This window comes from Coregonus clupeaformis, unplaced genomic scaffold (genome assembly GCF_020615455.1).
Source record: "Coregonus clupeaformis isolate EN_2021a unplaced genomic scaffold, ASM2061545v1 scaf0758, whole genome shotgun sequence".
NCBI classification, from domain to species: domain Eukaryota; kingdom Metazoa; phylum Chordata; class Actinopteri; order Salmoniformes; family Salmonidae; genus Coregonus; species Coregonus clupeaformis.
In genome coordinates, this window is record NW_025534213.1 from 1 (window position 1) to 24,799 (window position 24,799).

Genomic DNA, 24,799 nt, shown 5'->3' on the forward strand with positions numbered 1-24,799 from the left:
GTGTTTTAATATATATTTCCCTCTGCATTGTTGTGAAAAACAGACCGGTTGTTTACAAAGCATGTGACAAATAACATTTGAATGGGGAAAAACAGTGACACCACTTCGGCCCCTGAGGACTGGAGTTGCCCATCCCTGCTTTGGACAGTCGGCAAGCATTCACACACAGAAAGACAGACAGACAGACACACAAACACAGTCAAGTGTCCTCACCAGCAGTCTGAGTTTGCGGTGAACACTCCGTCCTTCAGAGACTCAGGAGCCATCCAGCGGACAGGAAGCAGACCCTTCCCTCCCGTCCTGTAGTAGTCTGTCTCGTAGATGTCTCTGGTCATACCAAAGTCTGAGGAATGGGGGCAATTAGAACACAACCCACAGATCTGTTATGACCCTATCAACAACATTCAAATGATATTCTTTGACTTGGTTTTAACTAAATGAACATACTAAACGCTTAATAAGGGTGTAGCTTACTGATTAATGTATAGCCCACAGAAACAGTACAACTGAATATGTTCAACTCCACTTCTTTGAAAGTATTAGATTGTGTCTGTGAGGTGGTGAGTTGCCATACCTCCTATCTTGACATTCAAGTACTGTCGGCCGTGTGTGTGTGTGTGTATATTAGAGCTGGGAGATATGGACAAAAAGTAATAACGCGATAAATGTAACTATTTTGCTCGATAACGATAAATACTACAATACATTTTGTTTTTAATGGACAGTTACTTTACATTAGCGGCAGGGCTCTATACATTTTTTCCCCCAAGTGCCAAGTAAGACAACAGATGGTAGCCTATGATTAACAAAGTAAGCTATTTCATCTAACATATCCATGGAATGAATGATTGATATTTTGAGGTGCAACCTGTCAAAATAGGATCCAGAATGATCATATTTCTTTTTTGGGTGCTTCCGAGATGAATTTGCTGACATCTTTGTGGCCTAGGCTATTCACCACCTGAGAAAGTGGGAACTCAAAACACTTAGATTGCTAACTCTAAATATTTATTTTTTTACTGGATAGCCTTGTAGGCTAATTGATTAATCTATTAGTAATTGTAATGTCCTACAAAAACTTTCCAGCACTAGGCATAGGCTACTTGATATAGGCCTATTCACCGCAAGTGGAGCGCTCCACTCGGCTCCACAACAAAACCCATACTACATACCCTACTTCGGTTGTAAAGTGGTGCCATGAACTCAATATATATAAATTATATAATCACGGAAAGCTGTGAATCTCCTCTCTGTAACTAGAACAACAGTAGTTGCTTTGAAAACGGTCTTTTTCCCGCAATTGCATTTTGAGCAACGGTCATATTCTCAGAATGCATCTCTCCCTCCTCCGTGCGCACAGTGGGGAGAGGGAGTGAGACTGGCTCGCTCACACAGCTGCCAAAAGCGAAACAGGCAGATACTTTCATAACAGGAACAAACATAATGCATAGGCGATTACTGTTGACCAGATAATGGTTTTAGAACAATCTACAGGAACGTTGTGTAGCAAAACCACAGAAATACTTCAGTAAGAGGAAGGCAATAGAGATCATTTTCGGTTTATCATCCCAACTCTAGCGTATATATGTGTTCTCTACCTCCTATCTTAACAGTGAAGTCCTGCGCCACCATGCAGTTCCTAGCAGCCAGGTCTCTGTGGACAAACTTCTTGGCGTTGAGGTAGGCCATGCCATCTGCTATCTCTGCTGCCATCTGAATCATCTCCCTCAGGGTGGGGGGCGGGCGCCCTGTAGGGTTATTCTGTAAAAAGAAACAATCAGAAATGTATTAATACTAGGGCTATTCTACAAAACATGGGGGTCACAATCATTCTAGGTGTACGTCCTAAATGGCACCCTATTCCCTATATAGTGCACTACTTTTGACAAGGGCCTATAAAACTCAGGTCAAAAGTAGTGCACTATATAGGGAATCGGGTGCAATTTAGGACGTGCACCTAGTCTCGCTCTGGCCAGTGGAGCAGAGTCAGTCAGCCAGCCAGAGACAGTGCAAGACTAGTCTGGTTTCCAATGAGACACAAGGGGGCAGTAGTGTGTTTGTGTGTGTGTGTGTACCTCAGAGTCAGGGCGGAGGCAGCGCAGGTAGCTCTTCAGGTCACCGTGTGTCATCAGCTCCATGACAACCAGAATGGGCTGGCCCTTAGAGACCACACCCATCAAACGCACCTGAGAGGGAAACATTTTGTTTACCTTAATTGCTTTGATTCTTGCACTGCGGCAGCTACCAACACCTACTTTTTCAAGAAAATTCTACTTTTGATAATCATGGTATGTGGTGGTCTCACCTTCCTTATTACAAGCTGCTAAATGACAAAAATGTAAACGTAAGGTGGCATCCCCTTCTATAACCTCTGTAGGTCACTTACCACATGGTGGCAGGTGAAGCCCTTCATGACGGAGGCCTCGTTGAGGAACTCGATCCTCTCTCTCAGACTGGCCGACTCGTTGACCGTCTTCACTGCCACCCGTGTCTCCGGCTCGCCCTTCACGATGTCCTTGGCGATGCCCTCGTAGACCATGCCGAACGAGCCCTGACCCAGCTCACGCAGGATGTTGATCTTATCTCTGCCCACCTCCCAGTCGTCGGGCTCGTACACTGCAGATTACAACACACATTACTAGACACAAACGATCAAGTATTGTACATTCTACATCTCCGATTGGCATAGACATCCACCGTAATGCTAATGTTGTGCCAGCTAGTATGTGTCAGTGATTGTCCATTTACATGGTATACTAGTTGAACATCAAAATCCAGTCAACTATGCTTTTACACAGGTGTATTCACAAAGGTCAGCTGAGAATAAAGAATATTATTATGATGTGTCCTTACTGTCAGCAGCACTGAGGTACTCTGGGTTGGAGGAGATGTAGAGAGGTCCAGAGGGGCCCTGGGTTTGCCTTGAGGGAACACAAGGAGGTAGGGTTAATAATATATCATGATTATACACTGAGTGCACAAAACATGACAGACTGACCAGGTGAAAGCTATGAGCCCTTATTGATGTCACTTGTTAAATCCTCTTCAATCAATGTAGATGAAGGGGACACAGGTTAAGGATTTTTAAGCCTCGAGACAATTGAGTCATGGATTGTGTGTGTGTGCCATTCAGAGGATGAATGGGCAAGACAAAAGTTTAAAGTGTCTTTGAACAGAGTATGGTAGTAGGTGCCAGAGCGCACCGGTTTGAGTGTTTCAAGAACTGCAATGCTGCTGGGTTTTTCAAGCTCAACAGTTTCCCGTGTGTATCAAGAATGGCCCACCACCCAAAGGACATCCAGCCAACTTGAATGAAATCAAATGGAAATTTAGACCACTATTAGTTGTGTCATGTGTTAGTGCTGGGCTGGAACAAAAGCCTATAAATACTACTGGTGTAGTCCTACTAATCAGGAGAGAAGCCGTGTAATACTACGTACCTTTTCTTGAACAACTGAGACTACACACCAGGCCGATTCTTTCATAGACAGTTGGGTTGGCTGTAGTAAGATAGATGTGTAGAAGGCATAATACTTACTTCTTCTTGAACATGACGAATCCTCCTGCTACCACCAGTATCAGCAGAACGATAAAAATGACTGGACCAATGATAATCTTCACCATGTTGGATGGATCCACCCCTAAAAACACATCGCCATGGAAAAGGTCAGTTATGGTCACATACAATTATTTTCTTAACTTTACTGTGCCTCGGTGTGCTCTAATGTTTAGGAGATTTAGGCCAGGTTAATGGTACTGCTAATGTAAATACAAGTATATACAAATGATATTTGATTGATTCACTGATTGGCCAAGCGGTCTGTGGTGTGTGTGTGCATCGCTTACGCAGGTCTTCTACGTAGAACTGTGTGGGGTCAGTCCAGGAGCCGTTTCCTGCCAGCGAGGTGGCTCGGATCCTCACGGTATAATTCCCAGGATGCACCACTCTCAGCTTGCAGCCCTCCGACTGCTGGTACATCTTCCTGGACACACAGTGGTGCAGCTCCTAGAACGAACACACACACACATTTAATTTTCATTTATTTATCTGTGTTTTAGGAGGAGAGGAGTTGGAGGGGACAGGAGAAGGGTTGAATAAGCCACTTAGATATAGAAATAAAATGTGAAGTATTGATTGAGAAGAGGAAACGATTAACAGGACATGCGTAATAACAGACTTAGGAAAAGATTGAAAACAACACACAGAGCTAATAGAAAAGAATGTCTATGTGAATCAGCTGTGTTTTGAAATCATTGCATATGAGCCAATAATAAAACAAATGACCTGATTTTAGAAAAACATGTTTGTGTAATAACTATTATTCGACAACCACCGGAGTGATTATGTTGTTTTCAACATCAGCGACATCAGCTATGACTATGGCCTGTGCAATGTTTCCATGGTAACTAAAACACAGCGCTGATGCAACATCAGACCTTTATTACTTTTCCATTAACGGTCCTATTCACTAAATGAGAGCAGAGAGACTGTGGTACTGTTCAATCTATCTATATTATATTAAGTGAGGCTGTGGGACACATCCAATGTTCAGTATTTGTCTGTTTGTGTGTGTTCCTGTGTGTGTGCATGCGTGTGCACGTGTGTGCGTGTTTATGCTTGAGTACCTGTGTGTGTGTGTGTGTGTGTGACGTGTCTGAGAGCTCTCACCTCTGTGTCTCCCAGTCTCTTATAGTTGACTTCATACAGGATGATCATGCCGTTGGGGGCTTTAGGCTCCAGCCACTTGATATGAACTGTGTACTCAGTCACGTCGTAGCTGATGGGCCCCACTATGTCATCTGCTTTGTCTGTTGACAGGATACACAAGGTGTTATAATGGCCTCATTACTCTATCCCACTACTACAAACATCTCAGGTCTAGAAACACTGTGCAAAAATAGACAAGAAATGATCATGTTAAACTGGCTTATTACTTCTTACAGTGGTTTCTTAAAGGTATAGTTTGGGATTTTGGCAATGAGGCCCTTTATCTATTCCCCAGAGTCAGATGAACTTGTGGCTACCATATTTATGCTAGCAGATACCCATGGTCTTCCAGTCATCGCGCTAACGCTAGTTAGCATTGGCTTGCGAAACTACATCAAACGTCCTTCATACTGGACACAGAGACATCAAAATGGCATCCACGAGTTCACCTAACTCTGGGAAAGTAGATAAAGGGCCTCATTACCAAAATCCCCAAAGTATCCCTTTAAGTAGTGGGTGTGTGTATGGGTAGTGTACTAGCATGTAGATAGCCCCACCCTCAGGCATGGTGCGAGCTGAGACGAAGGCTGCCATACTGCAGCGTGAGGGGTCTGTGGGGTGGTTGCAGGCCAGCACGTCAATCTGGTACGAGGTAAAGTGTCGGAGGCCGGAGATGACCGTAGACTCCTTGGAAAACACTGTCAGCTGGATCTTACTGCTCTCCACACCATTACCATCTTCGTCGTCTGGGCCGCGGGTGGCGAAACCTTCGGGCAGGGTGGCGGGCGTCGTCACGACTGACGGCTGCGTTTGATTGGCTACGCCCATGGCGGAGCGGCGCTGTCTTGGTCTGGGAGGGAATGAGGGATAATCAATTCATTAATCAAATCAATTATTTATTTTATTATAACAGCTATTTGCTAAATATATCACACCATTATGTTGAGGTTACTGCTACTGGGTAGATTGCTGGGTCGTATTCATAAGGCACCAAACGAAATGGGGCTTCAATAAGCCTTGAAGAAAAAAACAGGCTTGCGTCCCAAAAGTCTCTCCTTCCTCCTGAAGTGTGCACTCTTTCACTACTCCCCATACATTTCAAAGCATGCCCCCCGGTGTAGACATGGGCTAGAAAGAGTTTCCATGTCAGTCACTTCCTTTCAAATCCATGAAGACTTCGGGAGAAAGTAGAGATTATTGGGACGCAACCCAGCCCTGTGTTGTCAGAGTTGGGTGATGTGTGCTGCTGGGGAAACAGTATGAAGATTCAGCGTGTCTGACAACAGGACAGGAAGGGATGGCAGTTCAAATTATGAATGACGACAGTTTACCTAAAACACATAATGAATGTGTGTGTGTACATGATGTGTGTGTACATGTTATGTATGTTGGTTCTTTTGTACCCTGATTACACAATTCTGATTACTCTGTCGTAGCCGGCCGCGACCGGGAGACCCATGGGGCGGCGTGCAATTGGCCCAGCGTCGCCCAGGGTAGGGTAGGGGAGGGAATGGCCGGCAGGGGATGTAGCTCAGTTGATAGAGCATGGCGTTTGCAACGTCAGGGTTGTGGGTTCGATTCCCACAGGGGGTATGAAAAAAAATAATGTATGCACTAACTGTAAGTCGCTCTGGATAAGAGCGTCTGCTAAATGACTAAAAAATAAATTATAATAATAAAAAATAAAAATAAAATAACAAATTAACAAATGTCCTAATTTAGACAATAAAGACTGACTGATTGATATCAATTGATTGATCAAATGGATTATATAAAGCCCTTTTTACATCAGCAGTTGTCACAAAGTGCCTATACAGAAACCCAGCCTAAAACCCCAAAGAGAAAGCAATGCAGATGTAGAAGCACAGTGGCTAGGAAAAACTCCCTAGAAAGGCAGGAACCCTAGGAAGAAACCTAGAGAGGAACCAGGCTCCAAGGGTGGCCAGTGCTCTTCTGGCTGTGCCAGGTGGAGATTATAAGAGTACATGACCATTAAGGCCAGATCGTTCTTCAAGATGTTCCAACGTTCATAGATGACCAGCAGGGTCAAATAATAATCACAGTGGTTATAGAGGGTGCAACAGGTCAGCACCTCAGGAGTAGATGTCAGTTGGCTTTTCATAGCCGAGCATTCAGAGGTCGAGACAGCAGGTGCGGTAGAGATGGAGAGAAATAGAGAGAGAAGTTTGTCCTTAATTGATTGACTGATTAACTGACTGACTGATTGACTGAGGTAGATGTCATACGTACTTGGGCTCAAAGACCTCGTTGTGGATGTAGTTCTCGAAGGTCTTGCGGTACTCTGAGTCCTCTGCCTCCTTCTTCAACTGTTTGTCTGTTTTGGGACAGGCACAGCAGCGGCCACCCTGACCCTCGTCCTCAGTCTGGTTCCACTTGGCCTCCTCATCACTGTCCACTTGGGTGGGCACCCGCGATGGCAGCTTCATACCTGGAGGGAGGCAGGGAGAGACAGAGTCAGAGGCAAAGATGGACAGAGACACAGAGACAGAGGTACAGAGAAAGGCAGAGAGACAGGCACACAGAAACAGACAGATATACACACACACTGCCGGGGGAGCCTGTCATTAATTGTCTTTACAGACTAGTGTTGTCTAGACTCTTGAATGTTTGGGTGAGTGAGTGGGAGTAGAGGAGAAGAAGTTAAAGTAGAGCATGTGTGTGTGCCATAGAGTGAGTGGCTGCCACTTATTAGGAGAAGGCCAAATCAGGTAAATAACTATTCCATCCACCTGAATCACAGAACTTCACAGTCTCTCACACACTGTTCCGGACTGGGGTGATCCCGAGGGGCTTGCCCCTCTGTGATTTTTTTTTTGCAGAACAAGCTCTATTTTGGTGGCCTCTGGTACATTCTAATGCCTTGATTCCATCCGAAATACACAGCTAAATTATTGAATACTTTAACAACTTTACCTCCCAGATTGGTAAAAATTAGTTGTGTTATTGAGTAGAAAGATGTGACTTAACAATTAAAATGACTGAAAATGTATGAATTCAGCGTGTTAGTTGTTTTGGATATTGTTTTGGATATCGTAGGCCAGTGGTATTCAAAAAAATTAAAGAGTACAGATTATTGAATGTGACAATATACAAATGTTATTGAGAAAGATAATTTGAATTTTTAAATTTTATTGGGTAAATGTATGTATTGGTTCTCTTAATTTTGATAGGAAAGATGAACATGTAAATAATTGAAGGTTATTTGTTGATGTGAAAATCTTAATTTACAAATTTTAAGGCGGTGTCATTAGATTTGGGAATTTCTGGCAAAAAAAATGGGGTCCTCAGAAATTCTGGTGAAAATAATGGGGTCCCCGCTGAAAAAGCTTGAACGCCACTGGTCTAAGCCTTAGTGATGCGCGGGGTTGAATCATAACCCGCAGTCATGAGTCAATTCATATCTACAGGGAGGGAAAAAAGTATTTGATCCCCTGCTGATTCTGTACGTTTGCCCACTGACAAAGAAATGATCAGTCTATCATTTTAATGGTATGTTTATTTGAACAGTGAGAGACAGAATACCAACAAAAAAATCCAGAAAAACGCATATCAAAAATGTTATGAATTGATTTGCATTTTAATGAGGGAAATAAGTATTTGACCCCCTCTCAATCAGAAAGATTTCTGGCTCCCAGGTGTCTTTTATACAGGTAACGAGCTGAGATTAGGAGCACACTCTTAAAGGGAGTGCTCCTAATCTCAGTTTGTTACCTGTATAAAATACACCTGTCCACAGAAGCAATCAATCAATCAGATTTCAAACTCTCCACCATGGCCAAGACCAAAGAGCTCTCCAAGGATGTCAGGGACAAGATTGTAGACCTACACAAGGCTGGAATGGGCTACAAGACCATCGCCAAGCAGCTTGGTGAGAAGGTGACAACAGTTGGTGCGATTATTCGCAAATGGAGAAACACAAAAGAACAGTCAATCTCCCTCGGCCTGGGGCTCCATGCAAGATTTCACCTCGTGGAGTTGCAATGATGAGAACGGTGAGGAATCAGCCCAGAACTACACGGGAGGATCTTGTCAATGATCTCAAGGCAGCTGGGACCATAGTCACCAAGAAAACAATTGGTAACACACTACGCTGTGAAGGACTGAAATCCTGCAGCGCCCGCAAGGTCCCCCTGCTCAAGAAAGCACATATACAGGCCCGTCTGAAGTTTGCCAATGAACATTTGAATGATTCAGAGGAGAACTGGGTGAAAGTGTTGTGGTCAGATGAGACCAAAATTGAGCTCTTTGGCATCAACTCAACTCGCCGTGTTTGGAGGAGGAGGAATGCTGCCTATGATCCCCAAGAACACCATCCCCACCGGCAAACATGGAGGTGGAAACATTATGCTTTGGGGGTGTTTTTCTGCTAAGGGGACAGGACAACTTCACCGCATCAAGCCAGGGCATTGAAAATGGGTCGTGGATGGGTATTCCAGCACGACAATGACCCAAAACACACGGCCAAGGCAACAAAGGAGTGGCTCAAGAAGAAGCACATTAAGGTCCTGGAGTGGCCTAGCCAGTCTCCAGACCTTAATCCTATAGAAAATCTGTGGAGGGAGCTGAAGGTTCGAATTTGCCAAACGTCAGCCTCGAAACCTTAATGACTTGGAGAAGATCTGCAAAGAGGAGTGGGACAAAATCCCTCCTGAGATGTGTGCAAACCTGGTGGCCAACTACGAGAAACGTCTGACCTCTGTGATTGCCAACAAGGGTTTTGCCACCAAGTACTAAGTCATGTTTTGCAGAGGGGTCAAATACTTATTTCCCTCATTAAAATGCAAATACATTTATAACATTATTTACATGCGTTTTTTTCTGGATTTTGTTGTTGTTATTCTGTCTCTCCCTGTTCAAATAAACCTACCATTACAATTATAGACTGATCATTTCTTTGTCAGTGGGCAAACGTACAAAATCAGCAGGGGATCAAATACTTTTTTCCCCTCACTGTATAGGCTACATGGAGTTTTTTATTTCATAATTTTTATCTGCCGTTAGTGCGTAGCCTAAGCCTAAGCTTCAGGGCCTAACTGTACCGTGACAAATACATGCCAATTGCCAAGTGCTTTTGGGAATTCGGGCAGAAAAAGTAACGTTGATCCATTGAGGCAAAAAGGACAATGTCGGAGTTTAATTCAATAAGAGAAAAGCTGTGAAATGGACAGTTAAACATAAATAGAAGGGAGGGCCAGAACAGTAGTATAATGTTTCGGAAAGATTTGGTGTAGTGGTAGAGGATGATAGCAGGCTATGTGTGATGATTATGAGAGACGCTATACAAATTTGTCAGTCACAAGACGGGGACTTCAAAATGGCACCTCAAGGGAACCATACTATTCAATGAGCTCAATGGTTCTAATGATGAACTTAGCCTTAAGATGCTTTTGGGAAACCGGGCCCTGATGGGTTAAATGGAATAGTAGCCTAAGTGAAATCTGGACACTGACTGTAGGTCTATGACCTCTCACATAGCCTAATATAATATTAACTGCAGCAGAATTGAGCACTTCTTGCAGTAAAATGATTTTGAATCGGGAACAAGAGTGGAGAAATATGATTGATTTCATTCAGCATCTTAAGAGAATGAATGCGTGGTTAGGGTCCGTCTGTTAAGGTGGTGGTGCTATCTTAATCAGCATCATAAAAGTTTATACTATTTCAACCACATAAAATATGCATTCAAGCCTAAATGAAATCTTATAAAAAACACATTGTATTGTTTTAACAGCTTTTAATTTCCTTAAAACCGGTCAAACTGATGTAATTTGAACATTTTGCACGGAAAATCTTTCCAGTTTCTTTGGGGTTATGCATTGTCTACCCGGTCCCTAAACGTCTTTGCTGCAGGAGAGAAGAATAGATAAAAGAGGAAAGAGGAAAGAAACTTTACCGATGTCAACTATTCTGGTGAGCAAAGGTTTATTTAGTCTTCTAGGGCAACAAGTAATGACAGAAGAGAAACTAATAATAGACAAGTTGACCAACAAATAGCCTATCAAAATCGTTCCGTCATATCCGACCGTACAGAGCATTTTCTAATTTTGCGGGTTAGGTGTGGGCCTCAGGTTTTCACTTTATCACATATAGTCGGGCGGTTGCGGATGGGTTATTAGATGTGGGGAACAAACAGCTGACCCATGCATCACTACTAGGTCTAAATGATCATGACTATTTTCTAAGTAAGAACCTTTAACATTAAAATGTCTTCTCTAGAGTTTAAAGTCATATTTATGATATGAATTGCCACAATGATGTTTGTTCTTCAAATTGTGTATTTTATTGGCTCTGCTGCTGTGGACACTTAGGGTAAGGAAACCAATGTGTCATTTTGTAATTTGGGTGAACTATCCCTTTAACAGTTTGGCCTGTCAATCAATCACTGTGGTTGGGGTTGTCAGGGGAGGGGGCAGGATGTTTGAGAGTCACAGAGTGGGTAGGGTTTCAGACCTGTCAATCAATCTCTGTGGGTGGTACTTTGATGGAAGGCGGTAGATTAGTAATATACAGCGCATTTGGAAAGTATTCAGACCCCTTGACTTTTTCCAAATTTTGTTACATTGCAGCCTTATTCTAAAACGGATTAAATACATTTTTTACTCATCAATCTACACACAATACCCCATAATGACAACGCGAAAATAGGTTTATAGGGGGCCTCCCTAGTGGCACAGTGGTCTAAGGCACTGCATCGCAGTGCTAGCTGTGCCACTGGAGATCCTGGTTTGAGTCCAGGCTCTGTCACAGCCGGCCACAGCCGGTCACAACTGGGAGACCCATGGGGAGGCGCACAATTGGTCCAGCGTCAGTGCACGCTGACATGGTCGCCAGGTGTACAGTGTTTCCTCCACGACACATTGGTGCGGCTGGCTTCCGGGTTAAGCAGGCATTGTGTCAAGAAGCAGTGCGGCTCGGTTGTGTTTCAGAGGACGCACGACCTTCTCCTCTACCGTGTTCGTATGGGCGTTGCAGCGATTGGACAAGACTGTAACTACCACAAAATTGGGGAGAAAAAGGGGTAAAAAGGGTATTAAAATTAAAAAATTGAGCTCAGGTGCATCCTGTTTCCATTGATCGTCCTTGAGATGTTTCTACAACTTGATTGGAGTCCACCTGTGGTAAATTCAATTGATTGGACATGATTTGGAAAGGCACACACCTGTCCCACATTTGACAGAGCATGTCAGAGCAAAAACCAAGCCAAGAGGTCGAAGGAATTGTCCGTAGAGCTCAGAGACAGGATTGTGTCAAGGCACAGATCTGGGGAAGGGTACCAAAAAATGTCTGCAGCATTGAAGGTCCACAAGAACACAGTGGCGTCCATCATTCTTAAATGGAACAAGTTTAGAACCACCAAGACTCTTCCTAGAGCTGGCTGCCCGGCCAAACTGAGCCTTGGTCAGTGAGGTTACCAACAACCCGATGGTCACTCTGACAGAGCTCCAGAGTTCCTCTGTGGAGATGGGAGAACCTTTCAGAAGGACAACCATCTCTGCAGCACTCCACCGATTACGGTAGAGTGGCCAGACGGAAGCCACTCCTCAGTAAAAGGCACATGACAGCCCTCTTGGAGTTTGCCAAAAGGCACCTCAAGGACTCTCAGACCATGAGAAACAAGATTCTCTGGTGTGATGAAACCAAGATTGAACTCTTTGGCCTGAATGCCAAGCCTCACGTCTGAAGGAAACCTGGCGCCATCCCTACGGTGAAGCATGGTGGTGGCAGCATCTTGCTGTAGGGATGTTTTTCAGGAGCATAGACTGGGTGACTAGTCAGGATTGAGGGAAAGATTAACGGAGCAAAGTACTGAGAGATCCTTGATGTTAACCTGCTCCAGAGATCTCAGGACCTCAGACTGAGGCGAAGGGTCACCTTCCAACAGGACAACGACCCTAAGCACACAGCCAAGACAACGCAGGAGTGGCTTCGGGACAAGTCTCTGAATGTCCTTGAGTGGCCCAGCCAGAGCCCGGACTTGAACCCGATCGAACATCTCTGGGGAGACCTGAAAATAGCTGTGCAGCAACGCTCCCCATCCAACCTGACAGAACTTGAGAGGATCTGTAGAGAAGAATGGGAGAAACTTCCCAAATACAGGTGTGCCAAACTTGTAGCATCATACCCAAGAAGATTCAAGGCTGTAATCACTGCCAAAGGTGCTTCAACAAAGTACTGAGTAAAAGGTCTGAATAATTATGTAAATGTAATATTTCTAAAAACCTGTTTTTGAGTTGTCATTATGGGGTATTGTGTGTAGATTGATGAGGGAAAAAAACTATGTAATCAATTTTAGAATAAGGCTGTAACGTAACAAAATGTGGAAAAAGTAAAGGGGTTGAAAATCCTTTCCGAATGCACTGTAGTCATAAAAACTAGTCTACACTTTCAATTCTTTGGGGGAAAAAACCTAGGAAGAAAGGTTGTGTTCTGTCATGTAAACATGGATTCCCTGTTGAGAAACAATATGTGGAGGAACCCCAGACCCATCACCAGAATGTGCACCCCCACTTTTATACAAAGTCTGGCACCAATTAATAGATCTACAGGTATGATTGAAGAATGAAGCAGGTGTTAAACAAATAGCTTAAATACAAAGAAAGTAGCAGTTGACTACTTAAGTGTCAACGCTTTAATCAAATCAGTAGGCCATATCAATATCTATAATAATATATTTATATTATATTATATATTTATATTATATATTATATTATATATTTATTTTATATTTATATTTTAGTCATTTAGCAGACGCTCTTATCCAGAGCGACTTACATGAGCAATTAGGGTTAAGTGCCTTGCTCAAGGGCACATCGACAGATTTTTCACCTAGTCGGCTCGGGGATTAGAACCAGCGACCTTTCGGTTACTGGCACAACGCTCTTAACCACTAAGCTACCTGCCGCCCATATAGGTATGATGACATTAGCTTTTATAACCTTCAATCCGTTTTCTTTTATCATATTTTGGGCCAGAAGGAGGCTCTCTCCACTACCTATGGTTCCTGCAGTGAGGGTTCAACATATTCATTGAATATCTTCATAATTTATCTGCAGACAATCGCCAAAAAGCAGTAGTAGCCTACCATTACGCACATTAGGGAGCCAAATGAACGGCCCTCTCACTGATGCGATCCTCTTCCGATGCTATACCATGGACATTATAACAATAACTATGTGGATTTCAACTCATCGTTACCACATTACATGGGACGTGTAAATTCACTCACATGAGACAATTAAGAAACATCACGCTCTCCCTCCTCCATGAAAATCAATTTGACTGCAGCCAACCACGGCGTACAAAAATAACACAGGTACCGAGAGGCGGGACAGACAGCAGACTGACAAACAAGCAGTTTCCCTGTCATCGCTCGCTTTGTGACAGACAGGCGCCTGTCCTATCAATAGATCACTAGATGATGCATATCGTTCGGGAAAAGACTATACAGACTCTTCTGACTAGCGATTTGAAACTTTTAAATGAAAAGAAGCCTAGTTCATTTATGAAGTAGAAAAAGTAGCCGGCTTACAATGAGTCTGGTATCGGCTATTTAGATGACAGCCGGCGCTTATGGAAAACACTGCCTTTCTGGTAGTCCAATAGAATAGAATAGTCCACTGGAGAAAGACACTCACCTTTCTAGCAGTTGTCAAACTGATGATAATCGCATAACTATCCTGAACAAAAATATAAATGCAACATGTATAGTGTTGGTCCCATGTTTCATGAGCTGAAATAAAAAGTTCCCAGAAATGTTCCACACGCACAAAAAGCATATTTCTCTCAAATTTTGTGCACAAATTTGTTTACATCCCGGTTAGTGAGCATTTCTGCTTTGCCAAACTAATCCATCCACCTGACAGGTGTGCCATATCAAGAAGCTGATTAAACAGCATGACCATTACACAGGTGCACCTTGTGCTGGGGACAATAAAAAGGCCACTAAAATGTGCAGTTTTGTCACACAACACAATGCCACAGATGTCTCAAGTTTTGAGGGAGCATGCAATGGGCATGCTGACTGCAGGAATGTCCACCAGAGCTGTTGCCAGAGAATTTAATGTTAATTTCTCTACCATAAGCCACCTCATACGTTGTTTTAGAGAATAATTTGGCAGTACGTCCAACCGGCCTCACAACCGGAGGCCCATTGGCTACTTTTTATGGTATCTGTGACCAACAGATGCATATCTGTATTCCCGGTCATGTGAAATCCATAGATTAGGGCCTAATGAATTTATTTCAATTGACTGATTTCCTCATATGAACTGTAACTCAGTAAAATTAATGAAATTGTTGCATGTTGCGTTCATATTTTTATTCAGTATATATGATGCCTATGAACCACCTTTCTGACAGAAGTTACATTTGTAGAATACAATAGAACTTAACAGTCTCTCTAAAACACACCTTTCTGACAGTAGTCACACTTGTAGAGTTCGCTGGCCTCAGGCTGCTGCTGACAGTACACCAGGTAGTGAGTGATGTTGCCGTTGGGATCCGTGGGGGGCTTCCACTTCAGGATGATCTGAGAGGACGAGTTAGATGACGAGATGGGGTCCAGGGGCACAGACGGTTCTGGGGGAGAACACAGATACGTACCATAGGGGTTACTAATGTCTATGACAGAGAAACTCAAATCTGGACCTTAAATCCAGTTCCACTGCTGATTTTCATACCTGCCCTCTAATCTGGGACGGATTAAAACTTCGGACATCAAGTGAGTGCAATTAACTACCAGGTAAAAAAGGTCCAGAACCAGATTTGAATATCCCTGGTCTATGATGTACACAATTCTGTTAGAGCAGGGGTATTCAAATCGGGGCCTTGAGGTCTGCAGCACTGCTGGTATGTATTCATTCTTCCTTGCTAACCATGGAATAATTTTGGACTGTGAGCGTACTCTCTGGTCAATTAACCAATCAACTAACTACTGGGGAGAAATGAGCACTAGAAGTCCTGCGTACGTCAATGCCCGGACATGAATACCCCCTTTATTTAGTCAAATAACAATATGATAACGAGCAAAAGGTTCACAGTGTTCGATATGCTTATTTCTAAATAACTATAGTGTTGGTATCAGCAGTGGAAGGGGGAGGGGTACAAAAAACAGGGTGAGTGACTGACTGGCAGACAGGACAGAGAGGTACCAGGCATCACTGTCAGTACCGTGTGTGATTACATTCGGTCTGTGAGTGATGATGACAGTGACTGACAGTGTCTGCATGTCTGATGAGGACGCCTACAGGGTACAGGTCAGACCACATTGTCAGACTCTGTTAGAGAACATTAAGTCTAATGACAGATTCTCCTCTCGAGGTATGCGTGTGTGTGAGCGTTTGTGGGGGTGATGAGGTCGTGATACAGGACAGGTGCCTGACAGGCGAGGGAGGGTGAAACTAGAAAAACTAGAACACCCCTTGAGAACGCACACCTACCCTCCAACCAACCTGCCAATAGTGCTGTGCCAGCCGCTATAACTTTAGAGAACAAAGATCATGTTTAACGACAGCTTCTCCTAGAGGTATGTGGGGGTGATGGAGTCATGACACAAGACAGGATGTGAACCCAGGTTTGGTCCAACCGCCACACAGACAGAGAGACAGAGGTAGCCTGGATGCCAGCCAAACTTGGCAATATAGCAGAAACAGATTTGGGACCAGGCTAGAGACGAGGAGGGTGAAACTGTAACTACAGTAGAACACTGTTTCAACTGCAACTAGAACACCCTTGACATGCCTGCCCGCCTCCCTGCCTCTGATGGTTGTGTGCCAACTGTTGCCTCACACCAGCCTGTGTGGTGCGAGGAGGCGGCATGCCACGCGGCTGCACTGTAATGTGGTTTATCAGGAAGGAAGGAAACAACGCACAACAAGTATAAAGGAAGCCAGTCAGACTCATTTAGACACCGGTCTGTGTTCAACCCTAAACCACAGCCTGCCCTCTGGAGACACACACACACACACACACACACACACACACACACACACACACACAGGGTGACAGAAGATTCATGACCTCAGCTTGAGTGACTAGTGACTACAGACATTTGGCACGAGAAAGAGACAGACATTTGGCACGAGAAAGAGACAGACATTTGGCACGAGAAAGAGACAGACATTTGGCACGAGAAAGAGACAGACATTTGGTACGAGAAAGAGACAGACATTTGGCACGAGAAAGAGACAGACATTTGGCACGAGAAAGAGACAGACATTTGGCACGAGAAAGAGACAGACATTTGGCACGAGAAAGAGACAATGAGATGGGGAGGTACAGGTAGCACTCCTGTCTCATCATCATCATCTCCTTCCTCTTCCTTGTTCTCGTGCCATTAGCCTTGACACACCTCAGCTAACAGCTGAGGTGAGGCAGAGGACAACAGCCAATCTACCAGCTACTGTAGCTCTTAAACCACTTATCCTAACCAGGGGCAGTCGAATCCCACCCTCGACCCTGGAGAACCTGCTAGCTGATTGATATATTGGATAGTCCACTTACCTGTTAGTCTGATTAAGGGGTTGGGGGAAGGGAAGGAGGGCTTGAGATCATCAGGGAGAATGAGGAATCTTACTCACAGAATTGAATTAAGAACTGTATGGTTGCGTCACAAATGGCACCCTATTCCTTATATAGTGCACTACCTTCGCCAGGGCCCATAATGGTCGGAAGTAGTGCACTACATAGGAAATAGGGTGTAATTTGAGACGCAGCCTATATCTCAATAAGGGCTCTTACTGGTGGCGTTGGTCCTGACGTAGATGATCTTGCTCTTGGCTCCGAGGACCTGGTGTTCATCAGAGGCAGAGAGCTGGGTCTTGACCATGATGGCGTACTGCGTCCAGGGCTTCAGAGACAAGATCAGGGTACCTGGAAGGAACAATAGTATTGTTATGTGTTGCAGCACGGACACTACTGAGCGCAACACTGGCTGTTCCTTCCTTGCTACTACAGTGACTAGTATGTACCTGTACTGTATGCTGAGAGTTGTCAAATAAATATGAATGGCCAAGCAGCTAAAATCATTTAACCGTATAGTTGTTAAGACAGATTGACAGACAGGTGACACTCATGATGGATTAAAGGTAGACTCAGCGAAATGATGTAGCCACAAGCAGCACCGCAGGATAGAGATGAGCGAGATGCAAGACTTTGCTCTCACACAGTAACACACAGTATCTGCGCACGTGCAAGAGTTCACGTCACGCTGTTACAGCATGGTAGCCATGGCACCAAAACAGCGGAGAAGTTGAGCCTCTCCACTTCAATGCTCTTGGTTGTTGCAGAAATTGACCCACTATGCTGTTTACTTTCTGCATCTACGACCATATCGCTGAGTCTACCTTTAAATCAACCAAAACGTTTGTTTTGTCCACTTTTATTCATGCACTTTATTCACATTTTGGGGCATCATGTCTTAACAAACATCATATTTCTGCATCCAAGCCTCCATTTTGGATTCCTCCATGATTTTGTCAGTGTACGGGTATTTATCCTTTCCAATACAGTTGTAAGACAGAAGAGAATGAAACGTTACCTGGCTCCACCTGTGGGTTGCCCTCTGTAGCCCGGGCTGGGGGGTCCAGGTCAACTATTACCCAGTTAGAACCATACGCGTCCTGGCCGTCAAACTCTGTCACGTTGGGGTAGGGCCTGGGAGAGGGGAGAGACGCAGAATAGCATAGATAAGAAATAAGGAGACACACACACGAATGTTCCTGCTCCAAAAAGGTCCTTAGAAAGGAGGAATTGTACTTGGCTCCTGGGAAGACTTGACTACATTGAATGTTCCACGAACTTCTTCAGAAAGGAAGACGTTAAATGGTACTGATCTAATACAGTAAGTTCCTAGGGAAGACTGTTTGTGGCCCATAGTGTACTGGTACAATTAAAAACCCCACTTCTCTGGAAACTGCTCATTCCCAAAAGTAACTTGAGTGCTTTGGACATACTTACGCTTCCTTGTAGAAGAGCATGAAGCCCAGCAGGTCTCTGAAGTCAGGAGGCCAGAACGGTTCCCACCTGATCACGATCTTATCATGCGTGGCACGCACCTGAGTGAACCTTAACTCCTGGTTCTCACCTGAGAGTCACATACACACAGACGCATGGTTACTATCACAGGATATGGTCAGTATTACACTGTCCTAAGTCTGTGACACACCACAGACGTGCGTGCACAAGCATGGGGCGGCAGGTAGCCTAGCGGTTAGAACGTCAGGCCAGAAATCAAAAAGGTTGCTGGTTCGAATCCCCGAGCTGACTAGGTGAAACTCTGCTGATGTGCCCTTGAGCAAGGCACTTAAGGCTAATTGCTCCTGTAAGTTGCTCTGGATAAGAACGTCTGCTAAATAACACAAATGTTTTAAAAATGTCAAGTGTGTTTATGTCTGTGCGTGTGTGTGTGTTGGCGTTCATGCTGTGTGTCCTCAAGACTGTATGGTCCTTACAGGAGGCCTGGTCTCCATTGGTCTTGGATACGATGTCGTTCTTGTGCTGTCTGTCTTTGGTGCCTGTCACCTCCTCCATCTTGCGGATCTCTGACATGCAGAGCTTAATATTGAGTTGAAAGAACATGCGCCCCTGGAGGATGGTCAGGTTGTGTTTGTTCCAGTCCCAGAGCTGACGCAGGTTCTGGTTGTCTAACGCATAGAACGAGTAGCCCCTGGGGAAGAAACAGACACCAGGGTTGGGGTCAATTCCATTTAAATTCCAGTCAAGTCAGAAAGCAAACCAAATTCCAATTCCACATTTTCCTCAGTGAAAAGCATTGAAGATAATTGGAATTGGAATTTCAGTGTACTTTCTGAATTGACTGGAATTGAAATGGAATTGATCCCAACCCTGACAGACACATTATATTTATGTATTTTTAAGGGTATTTTAAGTATTATTGACAGATATAGTTTAGAATATGAGAGGAGGAGGAAGAGGAGGAGTAGAAAGAGAAAGAAGTGAACTGCAGGGCTTGGAAGAAGAAAGAGGTGGAGGAAGAGGACGAGAAGGAAAGTCAACTTACCCATCTATCAGTGTGTCCCCTCTGATGACCCGTAGTTTGCGGAGGAAAGAGAGAGAGACGAGGGCGTAGGAGCGCCGGACGGTCAGATACCCTGTAATCTCCTCCAACTGACCAAGGTTAGCCTCCAGCTCTGCTGCTATGTTATCTACGCACGCACACAATCAAATCCTTATTAACTCAGAAGGAACTTTGGTTACAAGCAGGGGGTGACATAATGACACACACACACACACACACACACACTGTAGTAAACACTCCCAATACTAACTTCCTCCTCTGAGGTTGATTTCCATGCTGCCGTTGAGCACGGTGCATCCTTTCAGAGCCTGTGCTGCTGTCACAGAGTCCACCATCTTCTGGCCCATACACACCTTAGGACACAGCCCAGCACATGGAGTACAGATTAACCTGCAGGAGGAGATGGAGAGTGCAAACTGATCTATCTGATGATACACACAGATCAGATAATATAGGGATGGGGCAAAGTATCTTCTAGGTAGTTAACGTTCGCTAGCGCTAAATCGGCTGTACCAAAACTCAATTTCTCATGGCTCTCTTTTTTGTTCCTCTGCAGCAGACATACAGTGAGCAATTTGTTCGGAACATCGAATCGCAATACATATAGAACCGTAATACATATCGTATCGGCACAGTATCGTGATAATGTGGTCCTCTGTAGCTCAATTGGTAGAGCATGGCCCTTGTAACGCCAGGGTAGTGGGTTCGATCCCCGGGACCACCCATATGTAAAAATGTATGCACACATGACTGTAAGTCGCTTTGGATAAAAGCGTCTGCTAAATGGCATATTATATTATTATTATTATAACCTCGTACTGGGAGGTCCCTGGCAAATTCCCAGCCCTAGGGTCATACGGTACAAACCCACACAAGTCAGATAATACACACTCTTGGGGTAGACACACTAACACAGACAGTCAGAGAGTTCACACAGTCACTGAGTTCGACTCACAGGAGGTGGGAACCATAATCAGACTCTCACTCGGCGGTACACGCACGCACACACGAGCAGTGTTTGCCCGACAGCTACTCTATAACCTTATACTCACCTCACAATGAATTGAAGGAAGTAGGCATACATCCTTTCATAAGAGCTAAGATGCCCTCATTTACCCCTCAACCTTCCCAGAGAGAGGGAGAGAAGATGAGAGAGAACTATTCTGTAACCTAACAATGGAGTTAAGTACAATCTTTCATAAGCGAGAAGTATGAAATGTGTGACACCCTGATCTAGCCCTTCAAACACAGAGCCAAACCAAACAAATGACGATGTGTCAAGGTAGTTTTTATGGTGACTGGTTTGAGAGGTGAGAGAATGACCTGGTGTAGTGAGTACACAACCGCACCCACACTCACTATGTTATCCCAGAGTGTGTGCTCTCTCTCTCTCTCTCTCTCTCTCTCTCTCTCTCTCTGAAATGGATAAACAAAAAAGTGTCTATATACAGTATGTGCAAATAGTTAAAGTACAAAACAGAAAATAAATAAACGTGGCTTGTATTTACAATACTGTTTGTTCTTCACTGGTTGTCCTTTTCTTGTGGCAACAGGTCACAAATCTTGCTGTCTTCTCTTGAGAGCCAGGTCTCAACCTTTCTCAATAGCAATGCTCACTGAGTCTGTACATAGTCAAAGCTTTCCTTAATGTTGGGTCAGTCACAGTGGTCAGGTAACTCTCTGTTTATGGCCAAATAGCATTCCAGTCTTTTTTTGTTAATTCTTTCCAATGTGTCAAGTAATTATATTGTTTTCTCATGATTTGGTTGGGTCTAATTGTGTTGCTGTCCTGGGGCTCTGTGGGGTCTGTTTGTGTTTGTGAACAGAGCTCCAGGACCAGCTTGCTTAGGGGACTCTTCTCCAGGTTCATCTCGCTGTAGGTGATGGCTTTGTTATGGAAGGTTTGGGAATCGCTTCCTTTTAGGTGCTTGAAGAATTTAACAGCTCTTTTCTGGATTTTGATCATTAGCGGGTATCGGCCTAACCTGATGGCGCTGACGGAGATGGCGGCCTCGCGACGAGCTCTTAGGAAACTTTGCGGTATTTTGTTTTTTTATGTATTATTTTTTACTTTATTAGCTCAGGAAATATTTTGTCAAATGATACAAACCCCCCAAAATCAATTTTAATTCCAGGTTGTAAGGCAACAAAATAGGAAAAATGCCAAGGGGGGTGAATACTTTCGCAAGCCACTGTATATACTGTATTCTATACTATTCTACGGTATCTTAGTCCATGCAGCTCTTAATGTCGCTCGTCCATATACAGTGAGGGGAAAAAAGTATTTGATCCCCTGCTGATTTTGTACGTTTGCCCACTGACAAAGACATGATCAGTCTATCATTTTAATGGTAGGTTTATTTGAAAAGTAAGAGACAGAACAACAACAAAAAAAAATTATAAATTGATTTGCATTTTAATGAGGGAAATAAGTATTTGACCCCTCTGTAAAACATGACTTAGTACTTGGTGGCAAAACCCTTGATGGCAATCACAGAGGTCAGACGTTTCTTGCAGTTGGCCACCAGGTTTGCACACTTCTCAGGAGGGATTTTGTACCACTCCTTTTTGCAGATCTTCTCCAAGTCATTAAGGTTTCGAGGCTGACGTTTGGCAACTCGAACCTTCAGCTCCCTCCACAGACTTTCTATGGGATTAAGGTCTGGAGACTGGCTAGGCCACTCCAGGACCTTAATGTGCTTCTTCTTGAGACACTGCTTTGTTGCCTTGGTCGTGTGTTTTGGGTCATTGTCGTGCTGGAATACCCATCCACGACCCATTTTCAATGCCCTGGCTGAGGGAAGGAGGTTCATACCCAAGATTTGACGGTACATGGCCCCGTTCATCGTCCCTTTGATGCGGTGAAGTTGTCCTGTCCCCTTAGCAGAAAAACACCCCAAAGCATAATGTTTCCACCTCCATGTTTGACGGTGGGGATGGTGTTCTTGGGGATCATAGGCAGCATTCCTCCTCCTCCAAACACGGCGAGTTGAGTTGATGCCAAAGAGTTCCATTTTGGTCTCATCTGACCACAACACTTTCACCCAGTTCTCCTCTGAATCATTCAGATGTTCATTGGCAAACTTCAGACGCATGTATAAGTGCTTTCTTGAGCAGGGGGGGACCTTTGCGGGCGCTGCAGGATTTCAGTCCTTCACCGCGTAGTGTGTTACCAATTGTTTTCTTGGTGAGTATGGTCCCAGCTGCCTTGAGATCATTGACAAGATCCTCCCGTGTAGTTCTGGGCTGATTCTCACCGTTCTCATGATCATTGCAACTCCACAAGGTGAGATCTTGCATGGAGCCCCAGGCCGAGGGAGATTTACAGTTATTTTGTGTTTCTTCCATTTGCGAATAATCGCACCAACTGTTGTCACCTTCTCACCAAGCTGCTTGGCGAAGGTCTTGTAGCCCATTCCAGCCTTGTGTAGGTCAACAATCTTGTCCCTGACATCCTTGGAGAGCTCTTTGGTCTTGGCCATGGTGGAGAGTTTGGAATCTGATTGATTGATTGCTTCTGTGGACAGGTGTCTTTTATACAGGTAACAGCTGAGATTAGGAGAACTCCTTTAAGAGTGTGCTCCTAATCTCAGCTCGTTACCTGTATAAAAGACACCTGGGAGCCAGAAATCTTTCTGATTGATCAAATACTTATTTCCCTCATTAAAATGGAAATCAATTTATAACATTTTTGACATGCGTTTTTCTGGATTTTTTTGTTGTTATTCTGTCTCTCACTGTTCAAATAAACCTACCATTAAAATTATAGACTGATAATTTCTTTGTCAGTGGGCAAACGTACAAAATCATCAGCAAACAGTAGACATTTGACTTCAGATTCTAGTAGGGTGAGGCTGGGTGCTGCAGACTGTTGTAGTGCCCTTGCCAATTCATTGATATATATGTTGAAGAGGGTGGGGCTTAAGCTGCATCCCTGTCTCACCCCACAGCCCTGTGGACAGAAATGTGTGTGTTTTTTGCCAATTTTAACCGCACACTTGTTGTTTGTGTACATGGATTTTATGATGTATGTTTTCCCCCCAATACCATTTTCCATCAATTTGTATAGCAGACCCTCATGCCAAATTGAGTCAAATGCTTTTTTGAAGTCAACAAAGCATGAGAAGACTTTGCCTTTGTTTTGGTTTGTTAGTTTGTCAATTAGGGTGTGCAGGGTAAATACGGTAATTTGGTAAAAGCCAATTTGACATTTGCTCAGTACATTGTTTTCACTGAGGAAATGTACAAAGCTGCTGTTAATGATAATGCAGAGGATTTTCCAAAGGTTGCTGTTGACGCATATCCCACGGTAGTTATTGGGGTAAAATTTTTTTGGGTTATCAGTCCTTGGTTCCAAATATTAGGGAAGATGCCAGAGCTGAGGATGATGTTAAAGAGTGTAAGTATAGCCAATTGGAATTTGTGGTCTGTATATTTGATCATTTCATGTGCGATACCATCAACACCACAGGTCTTTTTCGGTTGGAGGGTTTGTATTTTGTCCTGTAGTTCATTCAATGTAATTGGAGAATCCAGTGGGTTCTGGTAGTCTTTAATAGCTGATTCTAAGATTTGTAATTGATAATTTATATGTTTTTGCTCTTTGTTATAGAGCCAAAAAGATTGGAGAAGTGGTTTATCCACACATCTCCATTTTGGATAGGCAACTCTTCGTGTTGTTGTTTGTTTAGTGTGTTCCAATCTTCCCGGAAGTGGTTAGATTCTATGGATTATTCAATTACTGTAGTGTATTTCTGTATTGTTTTAGTGATTCACCATAGTGAAGGCTTAGACTCAGGTTCTGGGTCTCTATGTTTTTGGTTGGATATGTTTCTCAATTTCATTCTTAGGTTTTTGCATCAAACCATTTGTCATTGTTGTTAATTTTCTTTGGTTGTCTGCTTGACATTTTTAGATTTGATAGGGAAACTGAAAGGTAAAATATATTGTTTAGGCTTTCTACTGCCAAGTTTACACTGACTATTATAGTGAAAGTCTCCCTCCCTCCCTCCCTCCCTCCCTCCCTCCCTCCC

General features: G+C 43.9%; 1 pseudogene; it reads right to left on the reverse strand.

Moving 5' to 3' along the window:
* Positions 1–213: 213 nt before the first annotated feature.
* Positions 214–24,799, reverse strand: part of LOC121557533 — a 37,219-nt pseudogene continuing 12,633 nt past the window's right edge.